The sequence below is a fragment of the Lepidothrix coronata genome, unplaced genomic scaffold (genome assembly GCF_001604755.1).
Source record: "Lepidothrix coronata isolate B3197 unplaced genomic scaffold, Lepidothrix_coronata-1.0 Scaffold8, whole genome shotgun sequence".
Lineage (NCBI taxonomy): Eukaryota > Metazoa > Chordata > Aves > Passeriformes > Pipridae > Lepidothrix > Lepidothrix coronata.
In genome coordinates, this window is record NW_016690188.1 from 10180916 (window position 1) to 10205076 (window position 24161).

Here is a 24161-nt window from a genome sequence, read left to right on the forward strand (position 1 = left end):
CAGCTCCACCAAAGTCACCCCTAAAGGATTACAAAATGAGTGGCTTGTTAACATCTACTGCTTCCTCCACTTCTTGATTAGTTTTATTGAAGTTGAGGTCCATCCTTCAGAGGGAAACATTGGTCAGGTGTACTGAGCAGTATGTGCCTGTGCACTGTCCCCCTGCTCCCACAGCTTTGAACAGACTGCAAACAAAGAGACAGGTGTGCCTTTAGGGACCTGTCTTTAGGTCTGGGCTGATGGGGTGAGGTTATGTGATGGGTCTCCAGATGATACAGCACAGGACTCCTATCCCTGGGAAAGATTGCGGGACAGTGACTTTATACCACTTTTGTGCCTTCCCAGCCTCAGACCACTCCAGGAGCTGGAGAAAACTGTGCTGCAGCAAAGGCCAAAGTTAAGGCAGCCTGGCTGAACGTGTCTTCTAGACTAACACGTAGCTCAGAATCATCTCAGCATTGTAGACAGAATTTGCACACCAGAACATACCTGTCATCCTCAACCTGAAACCCTCCACAGCAGATCCTGGGAGGGAGCAGGTGTCCTGGTACCACCAAGCTCCCAGCACTGGGATTTTTGTTGGCCCATTCCTACTGCTCTAGTCCTCTGTAGGATGTAGGGGTTAGCAAAGGAAGAAAGATTGCAGTTACACCTGATTTGGGCAGATACTGAAAAATATCAATATACAACTCACTGAAGTGTTACCTAGCTAAAACGGGTATTATTTAACAGAATCTTCCCTTTCCCCCAATAGCAGGTTTGGTACCTTATTCCACTGAACTTCCCTTAGATCTTTTGATTAGGAGAAAAAACCATAAACATTGTAAAGACATGGTGGGCCAAGGACATCTAAGGAAATATTAGTGCCCATCACACATTCTTAGTATCACTAAACTCATGTGGGAGGTCTCTGTTGCAGGAGCAAGGAGTTTTGGGGCTTAGCCTGGTTGTATAAGCAAGTGTATCTGGTAGGACTTTCTGGACTAAAAAGTGACTGTACTCCTGTGAATATCTGAGGAGACTGTAATGCAGCCCAAATGGCAGAGGATGAGGGAAGCTGTAAGAGTTTGAATTTGTTTCATGCACTGCACAGTAAGCAAGGGCAGGGGATCAGTAGGATGAAGGCTGAGGGGTTCCTTCAGCCCACCTCATTTGTGAAGGGAATGAAGACATTGGTTGGTGGATTGGTGGGTAGAAATACCTTCATATTTTTGGTGGTTTTGAGGAATAGACTAATCGGGAGAGAAATTCCTAATAACAAGCCAAATCTTGCATTTATGGGCAGTTTCAGCTGGTGATACTGGTAAGCAGTCTTTGCTTTTCTTCAGCTCTTAACTGATACAGTCACAGTTTGGTCTGTGAATACAGACACACATTTACATAATGATTAATATTCTCTGCCTGTGTAGACTGAGTGCCTGGTGGCTCTTCCCCATCAGTTCAGAGGCCAGTGAATTGCCTGTGATCTAACATCAGAAATGAAATGGTATCATGTGCTCGTTTCGTATTTGCAGGAAAGAAACTGGTTACATTACAAGAACCTATGGGATCAGACTCCTTGAAACATGAGATGTGTGTGGGTGAACTTGGCCAGTGAGACAGCCAAGAAAACAATTTACTAGCCCACCCCTGAAGAACATGATGAGACTCCAGAGGATGGAATCAGAGGCCCATACAAATACTTAGAGAAGTTATTAACGTTTTTTGGATTTTGGTGCTAGAATTTTAAGCTTCATATCAATTATCCTTCAGCAAAGAGCATTTTACTATGGAAAAACAATTACATGCATAGTGAGAGCTCTCCTGACTCTAAACTGAAGTGGCAAGGGTGTTAAAATTTTAACAAAGACCTTTTTTTTCATTCAGGGCTTCTCAGGTGTTGAGTTAAACCACTAGTAATAAAAAGCAAAAAAACCAAACACAAAATCTAAATATATGCCAAAACTTAAGTCCACCCTAATTTCAGCTAGACTCTAAAAGTCAGTGTCTTCTGATGTGATGCCGTCAGTTCTGAAATGTCCATGACATTCTAGGGTGGAACAGGGGCAATGTTTTCCAAGTTAGTAGAACAAAAATACTTTTATCTAATCATGCAGGTAACAGTCAAGCTCCTACTCAGTCTGGTTTTTATTCTCAGTTGATGTAGAGAGAGACTGACAGGGCCAAGAGTCAACCTAAGTGAAATAAATCACTTTCTAGAGCTGTGATAGCCTCCATCAGCTGCTACCACACAGATACAGGCAATTAAGGAAAACAGGGTTCTACTCAGTGCCTCATTTTTAGACATCTTAACTTTGACTGGTTGAATCTCAGGCTAAGTGGGGTGTAGGTCTTTAATTCACCAACAGTTAAGTTAAATTGGAGCTTTGACTCTTTGTTTTGAGTAGCATGTAGGAAATATTGACTGTCCACATTACCTCAGTACCACTCAGAATCTTGCAAAAATATGTATTAGGCCTTACAGTCTGTGTCTAGTGGAGTCTTCAAACAGTGAAGTCTTTGAATCTCTGGGCTGGTGTGCTCTGCTTGCCTGATCTTGAAATTCTTATCCAAAATTAACATTTCTGACGTACCATCCTGGTGCTCTTGAAGAAAAGAGGAATTTTCCCTTTGGCTCTGTGAGGTGTGTATGACTTTCCTTACACAGAAATAAATTGGAAAAATATCTCTAAGTCAAAAATCCTTTCAGGTCTAATGTGTCGATAATAAAGAACAAACAAAAAAACCAAAAGTAATATCTATTGTATAATTTGTTTGTTTGTTTGTTTTCCCTCAGTCATTCATAAGCAATAAGATTCACTAGCATGCTTTAAAGATGTGAGCTGCTTCTGATAGAAATCTGAAAAAAAGTTCCAGGACTCTCAGAGCTGGTGCATTTTTATCATATATCTTGGGATTGGATCACTGAAGTGCCAAGGGAAAAAGAAGTTGCTTTAAAAAGGGTAATTCAGAAATAACTCATGGAAATCAATGCTGAACTTGCCCACTTAACTAGGATTCAGACAGAGACTTTTCCCTTTCCGTTTCCTCTCTAATCCTAAATGATGATACATGTAAAAGTGAGGCTAGGGCTGATGATGGTATTTGCCAAACAAATCTCTGCAGTCTCTCCAGCCACTGTGTGCTCAATATTTCTAAGTTTTGCCATATCCACAGAGGATTGGCCCATTAAATTAATTATGCACCTCTGGGAAGTAATCTATACCTTGAGGCTTTTGAGGAAGGGAAAATTCCACAGTTGCACCTGGTCAAATGGTTACACATGAAGGAAATAACCCCTTGACCCTTTTAGGTGCTCTAAACGTAATGCTTGTTTAACCCTTTCTTACCTGCACAGCTATAAACAGTATTACTGCTCACAGACCAATGCAGCCCAAAAAAAAAAGACTATATTTGACTGACCTTAAGCAGCAGGGATTCTTCTGGGTGGCATGAGAAGGAGCTGCAGAAGTTAGAATTGACTTAATCTTGACAGTCCTATACAGTTTGGAACTGCCTACTCTGAGAGTGCAGGCCTTAGCAGGACCATTTGGGAAGTCTCTGGGGTGAATACAATGCAAACAGTGCAAAATCAGCAATGCTACAACCATGATATTTGTTGTGAGGAGAGGACTGTCTTACTACTTTTTCCTATATGATGATGCCTAATGGTCAGGATATTTTGTCTTTATGTGACTGAAGGCAGCAAACCAAATGATTATTCCATTCTGAATAATTTCATCCATAGTTTATGGCAGCAGTATAACAATTGCAAAGCCTTTGTATGAAAAGGCATTGTCTTGCCTTGTCTATTAAGATTTACGTGGTAAAGGAAGGTCATAGAGGGAGTTCAGATTTGTGCATATCACACTTTCCTTCAGGCTCCTGATCGTGCATGACATGGTAGAAAGTGGCTCTGAACTCTTCCGTTATGACTTCCACTTTGACTCCTTTGTACTACCTGTGAATTTGACCTGAATTTTTTATGAAGTTAAGGCTAAGAGTGGTATCATTCATAGCTCAGTGTAATTCATCACCTGAGTACTCTTCACTTACAGAGAAGTAAAGAGTAAAAATAAAAAATAAGTGAAGCATGCAAAAAGATACCAGTCACAGACAGGTTTTGTAGTTGAAATGATGCTTTGCTCTGCCCTAGCGGTATAATGAGTGGTTGCTTATCTGCCTGGGGTTGTAGATAGGTGATAAGAATATAATTAAGTCCACCTTACACTATCTTGTACATCAGTCTTTGAACTTGGCCTACAGGAGGAATAGGAACTAATCACTGATTACTAGAAAGAAAAAAATTCTGAAGAAACATGTTCTCCCACCCAGCCAAAATATGTACCTCAGAATAAACATGAAAAATGAGGTATGAAAGGGCAGCAGTCAGGAGAGAAGCTGTGAAGCTGTGTCAGCCCGTCACAACCCATTCGTAAGGGCGGGCACTCGCACATCAGGGTTACAGGTCTGCAGTTTCCCATGAGACACGCCGTGTTCTCATGCTGCAGGGGAAGAGCCCGCCACTCTGGCAGCATCAGTCATGCCTGCTAGATGAAGGCCCTGTCACTGGTCCCATTATTTCTATTTTTGGGGCACTCTCTGTCTGCTGAGATGACTTGTACAGGCACAGGGGATCTTGAGCCAAAGGCAAAACTTCCTTTCCAGGGCAATCTTTCATGGAAGTGATTTTTAAAGAAAGCAGCATCCATTCCCACTGCAGGGCTCTCCCCTGACAACCTGCGGTGGCACCAGTTGCTGTATCTAAGAAGAGCACTAGAGTATAGTAAAAGCATTAAAACTGGTGGGGAGCAAAATGGGCTTTTTGAACATGGCAGGACTTGCCATAGCAGGTGGTGTCTGCTGAGAGCTTGAGGCTTTAGCAGATAATTACAGAATCCCCTTGGTGCTCTCCTCCTGGGTTTGAGGTTGCTGAATGAATTTGGAGTGGCCGCTGTGCTATGAGCGTGATGAGGAAAGCTGCTGCTGAGCACCAGGCCCATGTGACTGGGCTGATCCTGCCAAGTACAGTCTTCTCAATGCTGTAAAGATGTGTGCCCACCTCTCCCCTGGGCAGCCTGCTCCAATGCTTGACAACCCTTTTGGTGAAGAAATGTTTTTCTAATATCCAATCTAAACTTCCGCTGGAGTAACTGGAGGGTATTTCTTCTTGATCAAAGTCAAGGAGCATTTTGTCAAAAAAGTTATGAAGTTATAGGTTATTTAATACATAGCTTTCAGTTGCATCAGGACAATTCAGACGGAGTGTGAGGGAAGATGTGAAAACTGAGAATGTGGTAGAGATTGTTGCATCTGTCAGGTGAGAACCAGTACCTTTACTTGTCCCAAGGGTGAACATTGTCATTTTACAAGACCCTTCTGTGCCTTGGCACAACATTCATGTAAAAGTCCACAAATACAACCAATTAGCCAGAGAAATCAAGAGCTATGTCATTAAGTGAGTATCTTTATGGAGTGGTAACATCCCGGGTGCCTTCATGGGTTTCAGGTTACACCAACATCTCTCCTTCATTACTAGGGACAGCTAGGATTACTGCCAGTCCTGCTTCAGCTGACATGGGTTATTGGGCTGCAGTAAAATGGTGTGAGCTAAATGGATTGTGATGCAGTAACAGTGTGGAGAGGCCAGGTTCTGAACAGCCCTCATTTGTACAGCGGTTTTAAGTCCAATATTGCAGACTTGGAGAGGTTTTGAAGATTTGGAAGGGTTTTGGACGGGCTTTCCCGGAATTAATTCCTCACTCAGTGGGAGGGCGGAAACTTGAACTCTTATCGCCTGTTTGCTATTATTAAAAATCTCTTCCCTTTGATACACAACTTCAGTTCAGAGGTGAGGGGGTATCTTTCTTGCGATAACAAAAAAGAGCTCAAAAAAAGAGAAATCTGAAGATTTGCATTTTCTGCTTAAGTGAGCCTAAAGCATCTCAGCTTTCATTTTCCTCTCAGTGCACGGGGAAAAAAATAGCAGCAGACTATTACATCCTTCAAACCCATACCAGGGTCTGCTGTCATAAAAGCAAAATTTAAAAGCATTCTATTTTCACCAGGAGATACTAGCTATAGCAGAAACAAGCAGCCAGGCTTCCTCACAGCCCCAGTTCCAGTATAATCTTCTTTTGCTGACCAGGGATCTTTCCCAGCTTGGAGCACAGACATGCCAGCTGGCTGGACTACCACCGTGAGCAAATACATTTGGAAATGACTGTGTTATCTCAACGCCTTACGAATACATCAAAGTGTGCTACATGCACAGCTGGGGTTTGTCTCCCTGCCTGCTACCAGAAGAAAAAGTTCCAGCTTCTTCCCCTCACTCTCTTCGTCCATATATTCTCAGTCCTTCCTCCACCCTTCAAAAACAAGCTAAATGGTGTATTATTAATGATCTTCTAGTTTAATAGCCACAGTATTAGAGAAAGTCTGAAAAGAGATCATTCCACATGCCAATAATCTGTCCACCAATTCTTCTCTCTTAGTGTCAGATGAGCATGCAAAGTATCTTTATTACTATTTGGTTAAATTTAGTTCTCAGGCAAATAAGAGGCCCTGACTAGAGCTTAGGGATAGTGCTGGCAAGTAAAATGAGAAAGGATGAGGCATTTCAATCCCAAACTTCATACTTGGCAAGTGATATCACCTTGGGCTGCTGGCTGTGTTAGGATTGGTCCAGCAGCCAGACCTGGGGAGGAACAGGATAGCTGAGCATCAGGGGATTCTGTTCTGGACCAGGCATGGAAATTTTCAGGTCTCCTGTAAAAACTGTTAGCGCTATGTTGCAGGAAACTTCCTGTAATCTCTGTGACATGGTTTGTGCTCCAAGCCCTGGAGAATCTTTATGTCCAAAAAGCTTCCCTTGGTGGATTTCCAGTGATGCAGCTGGGAGACAAACTGGGTCCATCTCATTTGTAACAAAGATGATTGCAGTCTGTTAATTCTTGTTTCCTGTGTTAATGATTTCTTTCCAACAGAGTGCTCTGAGGATTTTTTCTTGCAGCATAAGGAGATAAAAAACCCATCCCCCAATGCCTTGGATCTGTTGGCTATTTCTGCCAAGACACAGAGAAGATGGAAGCAGAAGGTTTTTGTCATTCTGAATTTCTTGGACAGTGGGATTTTTTGATTTGTTTTGCTTTTTTTCTGTATGGTTGTAGGATACCTTTCACCCATTTGGAACTCAAGTCTCCCTGTTTCCTATGCTGGTGATCCTGCTGCCTCCAGCTGGGATTCTGCAACACAAAGTTTTTACAGAATTAAATACTGGAAACATGAGTCTTTAGCTGCCTGCAGATGCATCTTTACTTGCTCAGCAGCGTTAGACTAATGCCTGTGCTATGTAAGCTGGTGCAAACTCTAATTTGATTTTGAGTGCCCACACAGACATTCCTGATGCTACGTTTTGGCTGGTTCTGATCTACTGAGAATGGTTCTTTGCCCTCAGACATCCACTGTCTGCACCAGTCATGGAAAATTACAGTGCAGACAAGCCCTGGAACAGAAACGTATTTCTTAGGAACTGGAGGGGGAAGATCTCCAACCCCACATCTATTCTGACACCCAAAGGGAGCCTTTGCCATCAATGACTGTGGGCCATTCTAGCCCAAATCAGGTTGTCGGTTTGGTTATAATCCAGCCATTAGGAGAAGTGTTTATAAATTTCCTATTTTATAACCAAGGCTGGCACTGATGCAAAATCCCCAGAGCTTCCAAGTCAGGAGTGCCTTCAGAGCACTCTGATAAGTACATAAAGAGATGTCAGCGCTGGATGTGCTGTAGTAAAGTTGCCATGGGTTGCTCAGAAACATTGTAAAGTTCATATTTCACAATCATTAGCGTCAGCAGTGCCCATCTGTTAAGCATTGGTAACAATTGAAGTGTTTCATAGCAGATGTTCTCCCTGAACAAGTGCCTGCACGGGGTTTGCTGATTTCCTGGATCACAACTGTTTATCCCAAATAACTCTGCAAATAATTGCTAAAGGTCAGTTCAGAGTGAATGTCCTGGCCTTCTGGGTTTACACTGGTAAGAGCAGTGCAGAACTGCACTTTAGCCCTGCTCTCAAACACTGGTACAAATCAAGAGGGGAGTCAGTGGAGTGTAAAACAGATGGAAGTGAGATCAAAATAAATCCTTCCACTTTTACCTCATAACACTTCAGATCACAGATGGGAGAGCTGGGATGCAGACAAAATACGACAGGAGGTTACTTGAACATCTGGAGTCCAAACAAATGCATCTTTATATAAAATAGCATTTAGCAAAGAATGCCTAGGAAATGTGAAAACTGGAGCCAATCCTGGTCCCATGGAAGTCGCTGCCAACACTCTTGTTCACGTCAGCAATCCTGCTCTGATGACATTACAAATGTCATGTCTGAGTTACATCCGATGGTAAATGGAATTTTACAAGCTTTTCTTTAATCTTTCTGGTAGAACTGGCTTTGCCAAAAAAAACTTTGTAAGGATATTTTAGGCAAGACCCAAATTTCCAGTATTTGGATTCTCTCTTCAAAGCCACAAATATCTATGAGATGTCCAACTCCTCATGAGAGCCACTGAGAAACAAGCACTTAATTCTGCTTTATACCTTTGTAAATGTCCCATCTGATTTAGGTTTTGACATAGCTGTTAAAATGCCATAACAATTTAAGGTAACACTTTTGTTCAACCATTTTTTCTTGAACCTCTTTCAGTGAGAGGAGATTATCTCATGACTATCCAGCTGTGAAATGGAGCTATATGAGTGCTCTACATGTATTTCATGCTGCTCTGAGATGGCATAAGCTGATCTGGTTGGCTTTTCACTGGAGCTGATGAAGAGTGTTCAATTCACATGAGCTGTTTTAGTATGAAAGTAGAAGAGAATGTCAGAGAATCAAATCTGCTGAATGGTTAAATCTCTGCAAGTGACAATGCTGTACTTACCCAGTTAAGGACATCTACACAGAGCCTCAAAACCAGCTTCTTTAGGAACCTGAACTTTTCAGTACAGTTGGGAAAAGATGAGAATAGGATGAGAACAGAAGTTAGCTTGTATAAATTTTTAGGAAAGGATATGATAATAAAGAAGATCTTTGGATAGCGCAGAAGGAATCTGGAATTCTTAATAGATGATTAGAGTGGACAAGTTCTGGGTATACGAGCGTGTGTTTATGGTTTATGTAATAAAGGACAAATAGGCAGCCAAGCCTCTATCCAACTGGAAATCTGTGTGTGATTAAGGAAGGGAGATGTGCTCCCTTCACTACCATTAAGTAGAGTTCTCCCTTGTATCACTGTTCATGGATGAGGATCTGATTTAAACCACGTGCTGTAGCTAGTAACCTCAGATAAATCAGCACTTTGTGCCTTTCTAAGGTACTGTCTGTCATTGCAAGGACATTTAACAAACTGCCTGTGTGGGAATTGCCTGTGTAATCTAAAGCAGAAGTACAGTCATATTGGGGTGGGAAGGCAGAAGCAAGACCAACAGGACTCGTAACAAATGTATGGAAAGAATTAAAGTAGCTGTGACCTTCCACTGCAGGTGGTGGTCTGCATGCATGTGAAGGAGGGAGGTCCTCTGGACTGAGGGTCAGATATACAGTGCAGGTATACACAGCCAAATCACATCAGTTGAGCTCAGTCCTGTACACCACTGTGTGTCACCCTGCTGACCCAGCTGGAAACTGCAACCTAACCAGAACTACCCTAGCTTTGATGCTGGTCACACTGCTCTTTTGGGTGCTCTTGGTATTTTAGTAAGACTGTGCCACTCTTGTAGATCTTTCAGGCTTGGGTGGTCGATTGATCTTTCAGTGGGATTGGCTGGGGGGTTATATACCTAAAATTCACAAATGTCTTTTTCATTTTGTTGCAGACTTAAATGAAGAAATTAGATGAGATAAAGATTCTGGGCAACTCTACATGAACAGTATTCCAAGCTGAGATTCTCTATCAGCTCCTGAGATGGGGCATCATAGAATCTTAGAACAGTTTGGGTTGGAAGGGACCTTTAAAGGTCCTAGTCCAAACCCCCTGAAATAAGCAGGGACACCTTCAATTAGATCAAGTTTCTCAGAATCCTGTCCAACCTGACCTTAAATGTTTCTGTCAAGGAATGGGTCATCTGCCACTTCTCAGTGTAGAGAGAGTATATACAGAGAAAACTGGCATGGAGAATTTAATTTTTTTTATCTATTGCCTCTTCAAATGTAAAATCCTCATCTGTGGTCCACAGGAAGTGACTGTTTTACATTCAGGTGCAGCACAGAGGAGACACGTACCTGCCCCTCAGTTCCTTAGCTGTTCATTCAGATGTAACTGCATCTCAGCTTTGCATTTCAGCTGCTGAGTATTCAAAGCAACCAAACTTACACATGTGCCAAAGCCAAAGAAGGTGTCACTAGAATAGACATGTTATGTACAGTGTGTGCCTGTTGTTAAATGCTGTTAATTGCCTTGGCTGGGCAGCCTGCTGTTCCCTGGTAGCTCTCTGAGGCGATCCCAGCCTTTGCTCCTTTTCTGCAATGAAAACATTTCTCCCTTATTTATTTTTGCGTGAGAAAACATGTTTCCATTCTAAGCCTCTAGATACCACTTGAGTGCCCCCCTGACCTCTCCTCGTGGGCCCAGCCCGTGTAAATGACCAGACGAAGGAATGTGGATGAAGGAAGTGCCATAAAGTAGAAATATTGCTGGCTTGTAAATTCCCTCCAGCACAGCAAGATTTCAAAATAAACAGAGCTACAGTCACATAGGACAGCATAACTCAGTGGTGCAAAATTCATCACTGGCTCTTGAAAAGGAGAGCAGCCTGACATCAAAATTAAACTCCTCCAAAAGAGTCTCATCTGCCTCAAAACCCTGGCAAGAGATCTGTGTTACATTCCCATACAGAATTCACCTGCCTTTGTTCTCCAGGTTATTTCTCTCTTCAAAACTTGTACCAAGCTGAATCCAAGACGGGAAGCTGAACTACAGTTCTTATTCATGTCACTGGGATTTGGTGGCACTCATATCCTCTGGATGGCTTTCACAAAAATACACAAGTGTTTTAACTGTGCCCCTCCAGTGTGCAGCATGAGTGTATCTGTATCTCTGACACCTAGAGTCCAGCCATGAGTACTGCCTGCTGCTGGATGCCAGGATTGCCTAGGCAGGTTTAAGTGTCTTCTTGCTGCTGGATCTGCTCAGCTGCAGATCACTCTTGCTTCTGCTCCAGCAACACTTGGATCTCTGTTTATAAGGGCTCAAGACCCCTTACTTCTGAAAACAGATTGTCCAGATGCCAGATAATTCCAGAGGTTTGAAGAGGAAGAAGGCTTATGCACTGCACAGACTGTCAGCTTCTGAGTGCAATATTCTGATGTTCACTGTGCTTAATAAGAGGAAGATTTCTCCTCAAATCAGAGTCTTTTTGAAGAGGAACAAGCTTTCTCCTAACCTGCTCTGATAGATATTGCATAAATGGCCATCTGACAGCTTCCTAAAAATCCATAAGATGTCAAGAAGCGGGATCGAATTGAGATTCTTTGAAACAAAATTTTAACTCTGTAACACAAGTAAAAGCATGTATCTGCTTCAGACACCAGTCCCCACTCAAAAGCCTGTCTCATGACTTGTATCAATGGAGTCAACAGACTGGCAAGCAGACACAGATTTTTATTTTTCAACAGTTTTTGGGTTGATGTTGGAGATTTTCAGAAGTTGAATTTAAAGAACTTCTGATGAGCTTGTACTACTGGTTGAAAAATATTCCATTTTGACACAAAACATACTGTCTTTCCACTGTGACCTAGTATCCTCCTTTTCTCCCTTGTCTCTGCTGTTCTGATCTAAAAATAATTTGGTTTGTTTACTTAGTGAAAAATTGAATGTTTCCAAGGGCACTGAGACGTTTTTTCTCTTCATCAAGAGCTCAAATGTCTACTGAAAAAGCTTTGATGAGAAATTTTCAATCAGATCCAATGAAAAAAGAGATGAGGGAGGAAAACATGACATTTTTTTCTTGAAGCACACAACAGAGTTCCTTAGCATTGGTTGTGGGAATAAAGAAGAAAGTGTGTGCCTTTGATCTGAAGGGAATCCTGCAGTTTTCCTGAATTCTGGCAGCTGCTCCAATTCTGCAGTTCCACTCAGACAAAACCCTACATTATGATTGAGCCTGAAACCAACATAAACAATCCTGTGCCCTTTTACCCTTGCTGTTAGAAGATGGAGTATCAGTGGAGCTGAGAATTTACTCAATACATCTAAATGGAGTGTAACCTTCCAGAGTGAGATGGCACCAGCTAGATAACCCCATTCAAGTGGAAATAGATGAAGGATGACACTGAAGATTGTATGATGAGACTGGAGCTGACAGTCCTGCTTGTGACTTCTGTACTAACTGCACTGGACATGAAACCACCAAAAGGTTTGTCATAACTAAATCTGAAAAAACTCCCAAAAAGACTAACTGAAAGTATTGTCTGTAAGTAAAGGAAAAGAGATTCATTACACCGTAGACTGTATCATGCAAGAACAAGTTAGGGATAAATGGATAAAGAATAAATTGAGGCTGCAATTTAAGAGAAAGTCCTTAACTTTTCAAACATTCAGACCTTGAAAGACTCTGTCAGCAGACTGGGTGAAAGAGGTGTGCAATAAGAGGATTATTTGTGTGATTATGGAGTCTGGACTCAGACCAGAAGATCCTTCCTTGTATTGTGTAATCTTGGAGTCCTCAAACCTTGATGTACTTTTTAAGCTCCACAGCTTTATAGCTCTTAGAAATAAAATGAAAACATGTGAGAGGATCTGGTATTAGTCACAGAGCACAGGGACGCTGAAAGTACCATCTGATGGATCAGAGACACACTCAAAGAGCAGAGGACATGGATAGCAGATATTTCTGAGCCCTCCTTCCTGCATGCAGGGCCATTGCTCAGGAAGGATTTTGTGGGATGTCTTGTGTGATATCTCGTCAAGATACAGATTCTACATGCCCAAGGACATTGCTAGTGCTTACACATCTGTAATAGGCTGTGTGAGGTGCACTCTTCTATCAGGTGCTTCCAGTAGAGTGGAGCACTTGGGAAGGACAGGATGAGAAAAAGGAGAGGTAGAAAAATGAAGAGAGAAAAGGAAGGAAAAGGCAGGGAGAAGTAGGGAGCTGGAGGAGCATAAATTAAAAAAATGTGGAAATGAACTAAGTATAAGCGTGTGAGTTGAGCAAAGTCGTGGGAAGGAGGATGAGAGGGTGACACAGATAAAAACTGGGGAGACTAGGCAGAAGGGCCAGCTACTGAGCATGCCTTAAGCAACCTCTGGGCTTGCAGACAGTGGACATTAAGAAAGCTGGTATCTCTGAGTCAGGTCCTAGTCCAAGTACCAGGTAGTTCTTGTTCATCTGCTTGTGCCCCTGCTTGTCAGCATCGTCCTACTTTGCTGCTTTAGGTGGTTTTCCCTGATGAGAACAAGCATCCCCCTCTCTCTTCCAGCCTCATAGCCCTAGTAGAGTAAATGTTTGGTAAATTCCTATTCCTCTTGTTTTGTAGCATCTGCAGTTAGGGCTGAATAAAGTCCTTCAGGCTGGGAGGTTTTGGAAGGAAGCCCTACACTCACTGGGCACTTCGCCAGTGAGTTAATCCTTTCTGTACTGACCCTTCTACAAGCAGCAGTCCCAGGCCACCAAGGATCTGATAGCCTTGAACTCTCCATGCCTGGAACTGTGTTTGCTGCTTTTTAGTGCTGCTCTCTTCCTAGCAATTTTCTCCCAAGGTGCCAGATGGCAAAGCAGGGGCAATACAGATCAGCCATATCATTCCTCTTTTTCTCAATCAATGCTCCAGCACAACTGTCATTCTGTCAGTCAGGACAGAAGATGCTGTGCCATGTGCTTCATGCCTGTTGTTTATGTTGCTGCTGCCTTGCATATGTATGTGCCAGAAACTCTACACTTCCCCATAGACACATGTGATACTTTCCCAGGGCCATTGGCTTTAAGCTGCATAGATTATTGCAACATCCCATACCCATTTGCCCCAAGTGTGCAAGTAAATGAAGTTGGTCTTAGGCAGAGCTGAAGGTGCAGAGCAGTAAGTGGTGTTGGCTGAGCTGCATGTATAAGTGTGTGTGTGTGTGCATGGGGATTACAGGCAGCACAGGCATGCCAAGGGCAATTCAGAGCAGTGTGCAAGAGCATGCTTGTGCTGTATGGATGTTTGTCCCATGTCCCATGAGGGACTTGGGGTTGGTTCCATGACTTGGAGAAGGTAAATGGAAGACAGAGAATATTAATGATCTCTGGCAACATCTGCAAGTCTCTCAGCTTTCACAAGGAGCCATTGTAGCTGAGGATCACCGCAGCTATGGCAGTAATCTGCGCTGCTTGAGAGCCTGGGCTTAGCCTTGCCTTTAGTACAGACTTCCTGTGTAATCCCAAATTCCATAAATAGCTCTTAGTGCCATAGTGGTCCTTGAGCAGCTGTTTTCCAAAGAGCAGAACTCTCACACCAGGCACTGAAGTCAGCTGGAGCTGGCAGCATTCATCTGCAGCAAGCAAGGTTTGTCCTCGCAGACGCTGCTTCAGGACAAATGAAAGGACACTCTTGCAGCCATTGTCCAGAATAACACTCTGCCTTGGTTCCCCCATCCTTAAAATGGGAATAAAAAGCCAGGATAGAATACTCTATGTGGGATTTGGATGCCTAGATACAGGCTTTTAATGTTGTTTGTAGGAGCTCGAATATGCAGCATGCCTGCCAGGTGATAAGAAGCTTATAGGCGCAAGTATTTCTGAGATGGCAGCTGGAGGCCAGGCAGGCACCCCGCAGGCAGACCTACGGTGACTTGATGTCGCCATTCAGGGAACTGACCCCCCTTACATAAAATCTATGAGGTGCTAAGACATCCTTATAAAGAGCACTGTCTCCATAGATGTGTATTTCATACAGCCAACACAGCTGATTTCTGCTTCACCTGTATTGCAGACAACTCTCAGGCAGGTTTGCTCTCACTGGCACGTGTTGGGAGGAGTGCAGAGAAGCATCTGCCACCTGGGTTTTCCTTCCACAAATAAAAGCTAAGCCCAAGGGGTTTTATGACCTTTAAACAACTTACTCTTGCTCCTGCATCCCAGCTGCAGGCAGTCCACCTGGTCAGGGTGTTTGCTTGGGAGGAAAAAGCTACCTTCTGTGGGAGATCTGAAAGGCTTTTGTTTCCACATCAGATCTCCTGTTTGAGAGTGCCTGCAACACCTCCAAGAAATGTAAAAGGGAAAACTACAGCCCCCACAGAACCAATGAGGCTGTAAATCCGGAGAGAATCTTCTGGTGTCATTTACGAGCCAGCACATCAGATACTGGCCTCTCGTGCAGAGTGGCTTGGTCCAGGCACATTCCTTCTCCTTTCCTCAGTTATGGGAGCAGGGGATGTTTCCTGTGGTGTTGTTCTGGGAAAATGGATTGCAAAAAACGATCATTTATGCCCTTAGATGGGCACACTACAGAAATTAATTTTGTTCTTCTTTACAAGAAAAACTAGTTGGCTGTAATCTACCAGCTGGACATAGGGAGAAACACCCTTGTAACCTCTAACCTCTCGGATTTAGTAATCTAGGACCGATCTTTCAAGCCTAAAGTCTCTCTTTGCTCTGAATTCCTTGTCTTTCTGGTCCATGTTGTCCTAGCAGCTCTACCATTTTCACTTTTCCAATGAAGTTATTGATAGATACTTTATTGCACAGGGATACTGCCATCAGCTCCTGCTGGGAAAGGAAGGTCCAATATTATTCTTTTTTCCAGGTGTTCTTGACTTTGTCTTCGGGGCAGACATTTACTATTCTATAAATTCCAACTGCAGTTTTTCAGATATTGCAGGAGCTAAAAAAAGCCCTTTATAATCAGGGTGGGGTGGGGAAGGAAGCTGGATTTTGTTTTTCATGGAGAATGATGCAAAAATTTTAAAAAACTAGACTCTATATACATATTTTTTTCTTTCTACTGAAGTTTCTGATTCCCTGCTAAAATCAAATGATGCGAGACCTGCTTGAAACTGCTGAAATCAGTGGGATGTTAGGAGCTTCACATCCTTCTTGGAGCTGAGCCCAGACTCTGGGCCATATGCCGAGAGGGCACGCTGAGAGAAGCTTCAGCCATGCCTCCACCCTTGAGTATCTGCTCTTTGACCATAGCTGGAGAGGGGATTTTGGACTACATACATACACCTCTGATCTGAAATAATGTGGCCTTTGTACTGCTCTCATGCATCTTTCTCTGTATTCTTTACATCTGTAAATGTCGTAGTGCATGTTAGGTGGTTGTGCTGTGTCAATGAAGTCCTCCCCCTCTGTAATGCACTGAGCTCAGGTCCAACAGCAGAGCTGCTCCCAAACGCTCACCACCGAGGGAGCTGCAGCAGGGCAGGATGAGGGGAAAGCACCGGCCAGCCTTGCACTGGGCACTTCATTGCACGTGGGGAGTTTCCAGCTGTGAAGCTCTTAACAGATGTTGACACCTCTGTGCTGTATTTGCTCTCTGGAGTGGGAGTGGGGCCAAGGATCGAGCCCTCCACCTGGGATGTACTGTCAGAGCTTTGTGTACATGCTAAATTAGCACATGCAAAAAAGCTCTAAGTAAACTGTGCTGCAGATGCTGGGGAACTGATTGTATGCATGTGTGAACAGGGTGACTATGCCAAATTTAAATACCTACTTTATTCCCTAGTGGAAGACTGAGGCTCTTAGAGCTTAGCTTAATGTATGTCACGTTCTTAGAGCTTAGCTTAATGTACATGTCACAAAACAAAAAGGTGGGGGTTTAAATACATAACAAGCATTTTGAGCAAGTTCTTTTTTCCTGAAAATGTGAGCAGTCACTGTAAATTAGAAGAAATGCAGAACTGTCTGACAGATTTTCTTCTAAATTGCCTTGTTTAATCTCAGTGTTTTTTATTGAACGAGGCAAGTTTTGAGGAACCAATTCCTGCAGACACATAGTCATGAATATACTGATTTTTCTGAGATCAGTAATTTTGAGGAACTCCAAAAAATGAGATTACAAGGCCTTCTCAGATGCTTCTGTCAAATGTTTACTGTTTGGGCAACTGTGTTCCAGTCAGGTCAATCAAAATCATGGCTGAACTTGACATGAAATTCAGTTTGCATGAATCCCTTTCCTATATGGTCTTTGTCATGTTGAAAAAAGTATGCAAACTGCTTTTAGTGAGCTAACAAAGCCACAGATGCTAAAAAATATAAAACCGCCTGCACATCAGCAAATGTCAGTTCATGTTTGTGAACTGAGATACAACAAGGGCAACACTTTTGGGACTCATGATATAGGACAATGAAATAATATGGGCCTTTGTCATTTGGTTGTGTAGATCAAAGAGTAAATAGAAACTATCTCCAGAAAGGAATATTGTAAAGTTGTAAATTAGTATAAGTAGAATTTTTACTCTCCAGAAGGAAGGAATTAAAAATAGAGACATTAGGAAGAAAAGATTTCTGATGGTAAGGCATATTGGACTACAGAAAAGCCTCCTGATGGAAGAAATAGAAGCTGAATCTCTAAAAACTTTTAAGCACCAATTGAACACAATAGCAATAAATGTTTAATCAGAAATAACCCTGCACTGTGAGAAAAAAAGGGCTAGATGGCTTTACTGTACTTCTCCAGATCCTATAACTGAATGACTCTTCGATGCCCTTTTGGATGGCTGAAGTTTTAAAAGCAGCTGTGGATCCATTAGGTTGAAAGATATTGTGGGAGTACCAGCTGGTCTTAGTCCCTTAGTATGTATGGTGATAATCTCCTGATATATATATTCAAGCTCAAATTCTGAAACAGAAATTAGGAAAAGTAACTACAAGCCACAAGACTAGAGCTAGTCCAAAGACGAAAAATGACTAGCTGATATTCTGCTAGCATACTGGGGAGGGCGTGTACTTTGGGGACTTGTTTCTGTCCAAGTGTTTCCCTCTGAGTGAGGAAAGGTTTAGGAGCTGACTTTGAAAAGCTCAGTTATGCAATCAGCTATTGGTTGTAAGATCCAGTAAAGCTACGAGTAAAACACCACTCCAGCAAGAGAGCAAATGATGGCATTTAGTGTGTCCCAATTTCCAGGCCCAAGTTAGGCCTGGACCTGTAAGACACATGTTCTTGTCATGTGAGTGATGTGTATGTTAAGTGATGTTAATGATTGTTTATTGCAAACTAAACATTTTTGCCATCTGTCAACTTTAGACAACGAATGTCAGAACAGTTCCAGCAAATGAAATGTTTCCATCACCACAAACAAGCTGTTTGCTGGATCTCACTTCCATGTGAGATTAATACAGCTACCCATAGCCCAGAGAACAAATCTCTAAATGAAAACTAGATTTAGTTTACATTATCTGTCCCATCAGCACTCTGTGTATTCCATGAATATGCTGCCCAGGCACTGTTACCTGGCTTTGAGCACACAGCACACTATCCTTTCCCTCCCACATGATTCTTTTTTTTCTTGCTTGTTTTTTATCTTACCAATTACTCTGGTCTTTTGTGTGATGTGACTTAGTGGTTACTCTTTTCTAAAATGGCTGTATTCATGGTTTTAATTGACGATAGGACTTTTTCAAAGCAACACTAAAATAATTGAAGTTTTAAATTATAAAAAATAATTTTAAAAAAATTTCAATTTTCATGTTTTTTTCCTGAATATTTGCAGAATGAGGAGGGTTAAGAAAAAGAAAAAAAAATGAAAGTGAAAACAAAAATGAAAAGGAAGTGAAAAGGGGAAAGAGAAAGAAGAAGAGGAAGAAAAAAGGAAAGGAAAAGAAAAAGGGAGAGAAAAAGGGGAAGAAAAAGAGAAGAAAAAAAAAAGAAAAAGAAAAAAAACCCCAAAACCAAAATCAAACAAACAAAAGATAAAAAAAGAAAAATACAAAAGAAGATTTTTAAAAACCGAAAGCGAAATGCAAAAAAAAGTGTGAGGAAAGGCTTTCCATGGTGTTTGCTTCCCAGCCTGGGCCCGGTCTCTAGTCACTAGAGGGCACCCCAGGACACCGAAAGCGGCTGCGCCCACCCGCGCCTGCAGCCCGAGGAGATGCGGGCTGGTACCCCGGGGTGCGGGGAGGGTACGGACCCGGCTTCCGTGGCTCTGAGGTTGCACCTACATTTGGGTTTTAATTAGCATCAGAGATGTGATGCCCTATCCCTATTTACTGTGCACCGCAGAGCTGTTTCTAAATGTGTGAATGAGATTGCTTCAGGATGAAACAAAGTCATAAAATGAACTCCTGAAGGGCATGTACTCCACTTGCTAAATGGAGATTCAGTCCTTGGGATGAGACTACAGCTAGGCTAAAGAAAAAACCCTTAAAATGGAATGGAATTACTGTTTTCCTCTGTAGATCTGTTCTTATTGCACCATACAAGTTGTTAATATAGACAAAACCATGAGGCCCCTGGTCTTTGCTGAGGGAGAATGCAGCTGGAAAGTTTGTTTCAGAGTCTGAAAATCCCCAAAGTCTGTAGATATTTGGGTTATGGTATTTTATTCATGCCTATCTTAAATTAAAAGCAAATAATAGAAAAAATTTCCAAGAGACATGCAACTCATATTTGATTAGTCTAAAGAAAGCCCGAAAGAAATGAGCTGGGTGCTGTAAGGACCCCTGACCATTCTGACCTGGCCTTTGGGCTCAATCTTTTCCCTGCGGACTCAGGTCGTTTCAGTTCTGATGCTCTGGTTGTCCGTGTTTCATTTTCCCATGGAGGAAGTACAAAGACAGAGCTGAGCTTGGCCCTGGCCAGACCTCCCAGACACCTCTCCTTGCTGGGAATTGTGAACCTTTATTGCTGAGGTCTAGGTTCCTCGAAGTGGCCTGCAAGCTCAGTGAACCTGAACAGTCCAAGCGAAACCCAAGCAAAGCCACACAGTTTGAAACACTCTTGGAATAAAATCCCCTCCCCGGCGTCAGCTTGGTGCTCAAGGGGAGAGACAGAACACGGCAAACTTGGCTCTGTTTTACCCCAAGCTTTCAGGAAACTCCTCACAGTGAGGGCCAAGAGCTATGTTCATAACAAAACTTAAACCCAAGGAAAATTTATCACGTTTTTAGTTTCTTCATGAAAGGTTAGAACAACTTGGGATGTGCTCTGCTGGGATAAAAGAAGAGAAGGATTCTGCCCTTAAGGGCCAGTTTCACATCCATTGAAATCACATGCAAAACTCCCAGGGAAGCAAGCTTAAACTTTTAAACACTGTTGGAAAAGCGGCTACCACAGTTCTCTGTCATTCTAGTTAACCATCTATAAACAGTTACTCACTTGACCTCTATTTGATCTCTCCCTCTGCCCTCCGAGGAATCTTTCAGGGCCAAAATACATTATGGATATCTCTGTGTACCTGAATGTTGGCGGCTATTTTACTGCGATGAGAACAGATCTCTTGCAATTCTATCTGAAATCTGGTTATTTGGGGAAAATTTTTTTCTTTCTGCAGACAAATCCAACAAGTGACTTCTCTTATTATTGATTTGTTGCAAATGCTTAATACTAAAAGTCCTGTTCACTACACATGTGATGGATGAGTTTAGAACCCTGACATGGCAGTAGGGAGGGAAAATAGTCTTAGCACTTGAAACAGGGAAGTCAGACGGGAAATATCTGTTTGAAGATATTTGAAGATATTTGAAATATCTTCAAATCACACTTGAGTTGTCCTTTTGTAGCAGCTGCTTGGATGTGCAGCAAGATGGCGAAGCCTTCAAGCCTTCACCTGATAAGTAGTCTTGAGGGGAAAAAAACCATCATGGAGGAATGTTGCAAGAATAAGGCTGCTATTAAAAAAAAGAAGATTTCTTAAGCAAAACAAGAATTACAGTAAGATGGAGGGAAATTAAGGGCATATAGCCAGTAACTGAAGAAAGAATTTTATATGGATGCCTTGGTTATTTTTTTTTTCAATATGATAAACCAAAGAATTTCAGAGTTTAGTTACAAAAGAATATAAATACATAAAAATATTGAAACACCTAAAATCTCCAAGTACTCCTAACTTTGCATGCTAAGGATACCATGCAATAGTTAATATTGATTTTAACATTTTAGCTTCATTTCCTTCCCATCAGAGTGTCATACTATGTGGAAATAAGCAGTTTAAGCATGCTTTAAAGACTTAATCTTGAGAAAGAAACAGAGCTGCATCTAGAGACAGGGATGCTAAACTACTGTAGTTATTATCATGTGGGCTAGTAGATGAAGTTACAACCAGAGATAAGGTCAATTTTGTATCTTAACTGTGCAGTCCAACAGCCTAATATATATAGAATTCTTAATGTATTTATCCTTAAGTCTAGAACCTGAAATAATGTAATGTATGTTACTTGAAAGGGCTGAGGTGTGCTGTTAATCTTAACTCCACTTAAACATAGATTCTGTGTGAACACTGTGGGATTTATTTACAGATAATAAGTCCAGGAAATATTAAGGAAGATCACGATCAAATAGCATTAGTGAGAAAAAGATGAAAACAAGGGTACTGTTTTCCCAACCTGAAGACATTCAGTTTAATTCTTGACTCACCAAAAATTTTCTTAACAAGCTGTGTTGTATTGGCCAGAAATAACTTGTTTTAGAAATAGTCTTTGGGGATTTAAAACAACATCAGATAATAATGATTTCATTGCTGGGTTATGCCAGTCTAAAATTCTAAGCAACAGAAATGTTGCCATCTTCTCATTTAAGAGGAAATGTAATTTGATACGAGCACACTAAAAATTTGGAATATTGTATTATTAAAAAAGGCTGTCTCAAGCTGTGTTGAAATCAACAGTGGGTCTGTTTAAGGTTTCTGAATTCATCCTTTCTTTGTTAGCATTCAGATAAAAGATTAAATTTACTGGCTATTAGGGAGTTCTGGCTGCAGCTGGTTGGGGGGGGTGGAATGGAGAGAGAGAGAGAGGGAGAGAGAGGGAGAAAGAGGGAGAGATATTCAGTCACCCAGATCATCAAGGGGTGTAGCCTGGATTTTTTGAGCATCCAGATAAATACTGGTCAATTCTGTGGGAGTTAACATTAAGTCGAAACGAACTTTTCAAGGAATTTAACACTTAGCAAGTCATTTGACTTTCCTTTTAAATGTACAATTCGTTCAGATTTCCCTGAGTTCATAGTTGTAGTTTGGGGTGAGGGGTAAACCATGAGACCCCCACTGAGGGGGGGGGGTGTTTTCTTTGTTTTGTTTTGTTATTTTGTTGCTGGTTAAATCTTAAGATCAGAATTGTTGTACTGCAAGCAGCAATTTGTGCTTGACGGGAATTAAAAACCAAAATCGTCGTTCATGAAAATCGCTCGGAGTTCATTCAGATGAGCTCGGTTATTGTACGGAGATCTCTTCTTCACCCCGAGAGCAGGATGACACCGATGAAGCCGCGAAGGCAGCCCTGGTGCAGAGCTGTGGGTCGGTGCGGGCTCCCCGCCCTCGCTGTCCCCGCAGCCCCTCTCCGCGCTCCGCTCCGCGGGCTCGGCTGCGCTCTGACCCAAACAATTCCCCTCCGCTTGAGGGTACCGGCGGGGCACGTCCTGTGCTGCTCCGGGAAAATCACCCTGGCAAAATGACCCCGAAGCCTGCTTTGGTGTCTTGATTTCTGCGTGGTGGAGAACACACCTGCGGGTCCGTGCGGGTGTGTGCACGCGTGAGGAGGAAGGACACGGAGCACGAAATACCAGCGGTTCTCCCGGCAGCCGTCGATGCGGGGCGGTCCAGCACGGCGGGGTGGCCTCTCTGCCCGTGCCAAGCTCCCGGGGACTTTACCCAACACCTGGACCCTCCACCTCCCAGCCCCGCCAGGCTCCCCCCTCCCAGGCCGGCTTGGAAGAGTCGGAAAGGCTATGGAGGGATGGTGCCGAGTGAGGTATCCCGGTACTCCTGTCTCCTTCTCCTCGGGAGACTTGGTCTCCCATGCGGAGGTGGCAGTGGCAGAGGGGAAGGACAGCCGAGGTGCAGGGGGACAGAGGCATCCTCCTGCCCTAAGGAGAAGGGTGTGGACCCTCTTTGATGCTGGAGCACTCAGCTCTCCAGAGGTGTAGGAGAGCCGTTTTATCTGCGTGCTGCGACTCCTCGAATCAGCTCTGAAGGTCTGTCCAGACATTTCCTAGGATCCAAACAGTTTTCACCTTCAGTTGCAACACGTCTGCATGTCTGAGGGGGAGACTGCTACTCAGATTTGACTCTGATCTCGTTCCACATTCATCCAGTCTAATTAGGTCCTTGAGCTGTTTTTTCTCTGTGGCAATAGCAACAGCAGACAGGCGATTACTTTTAAGTGTTATTACTCTAAATAATTGAGTCTCTAAGTGTAGTGTGGACGTAACAGTGTATCTACTAAGTGCAGTGTGGGTGTCCCCATGTGCCAGTGGTAGCACTGGTGGGACAGCAGCACTCCTAGCAGTGTTTGCAATTACGATTAGCTTCTCCTGTCCCTGCAGAGTGTCACAGCTGTCACGGCAGCAGGAGCCAGACTCACAGCACTAGTTACAAGCATTGGCCCTTTCAGTGCATCAGGTTCCTGCACTACTGTGCTAGTTCAGGTAAAAGAAAGGGGCGGAGGTGGGAACGAGATCAGTCTAAACAAAATCAGAACTCCTTGGTAAGCAGAGACTAAGAAATACAATTAACTAGGTTTAAGGAGCTGGATGCGTATGTGTCAGGGAGGGTTCCTGTTAGTCACCCAGTGTCACTGCAAGTATTTCCCCTGGCCTCTAGAAATAATCTCAGTAAAACAACCACAGGTTAGCACAGGTACAATATCTGGGCTCTTGTTTCCAGCCTCACAGGCTATGGTTGGGAGAGTTTGCAGTTAACCAGGATATACAACAACTCTGCTGCTGTCTTTGGTGGCATTGTGAACTTGTCCTTTAAACAGTTCCACACTAGGATTAACTGTACCCACTTGCCTCCGCACTGTCCCAACTGAAGGTGCCTGTTTTAAAAGCAGACGAGGAGCCCAAGTTCAATCAAAGCCTCGATGTTTATTTAAAGTATTTAATAGCAACAAACAGGGCCCCGTGGGCTTGGGCTGCAGACAGCGAGGACATGCTTAAGTCGATTACACTTGACAATGCTGTAATAGCTGAGGGCAAGTGACACCCCTGGGCCTCCGGGCTCTTCAGGGCTACCAGGGCTTTCAGCGGAGGTGCCAAGGAGGGCAATGGC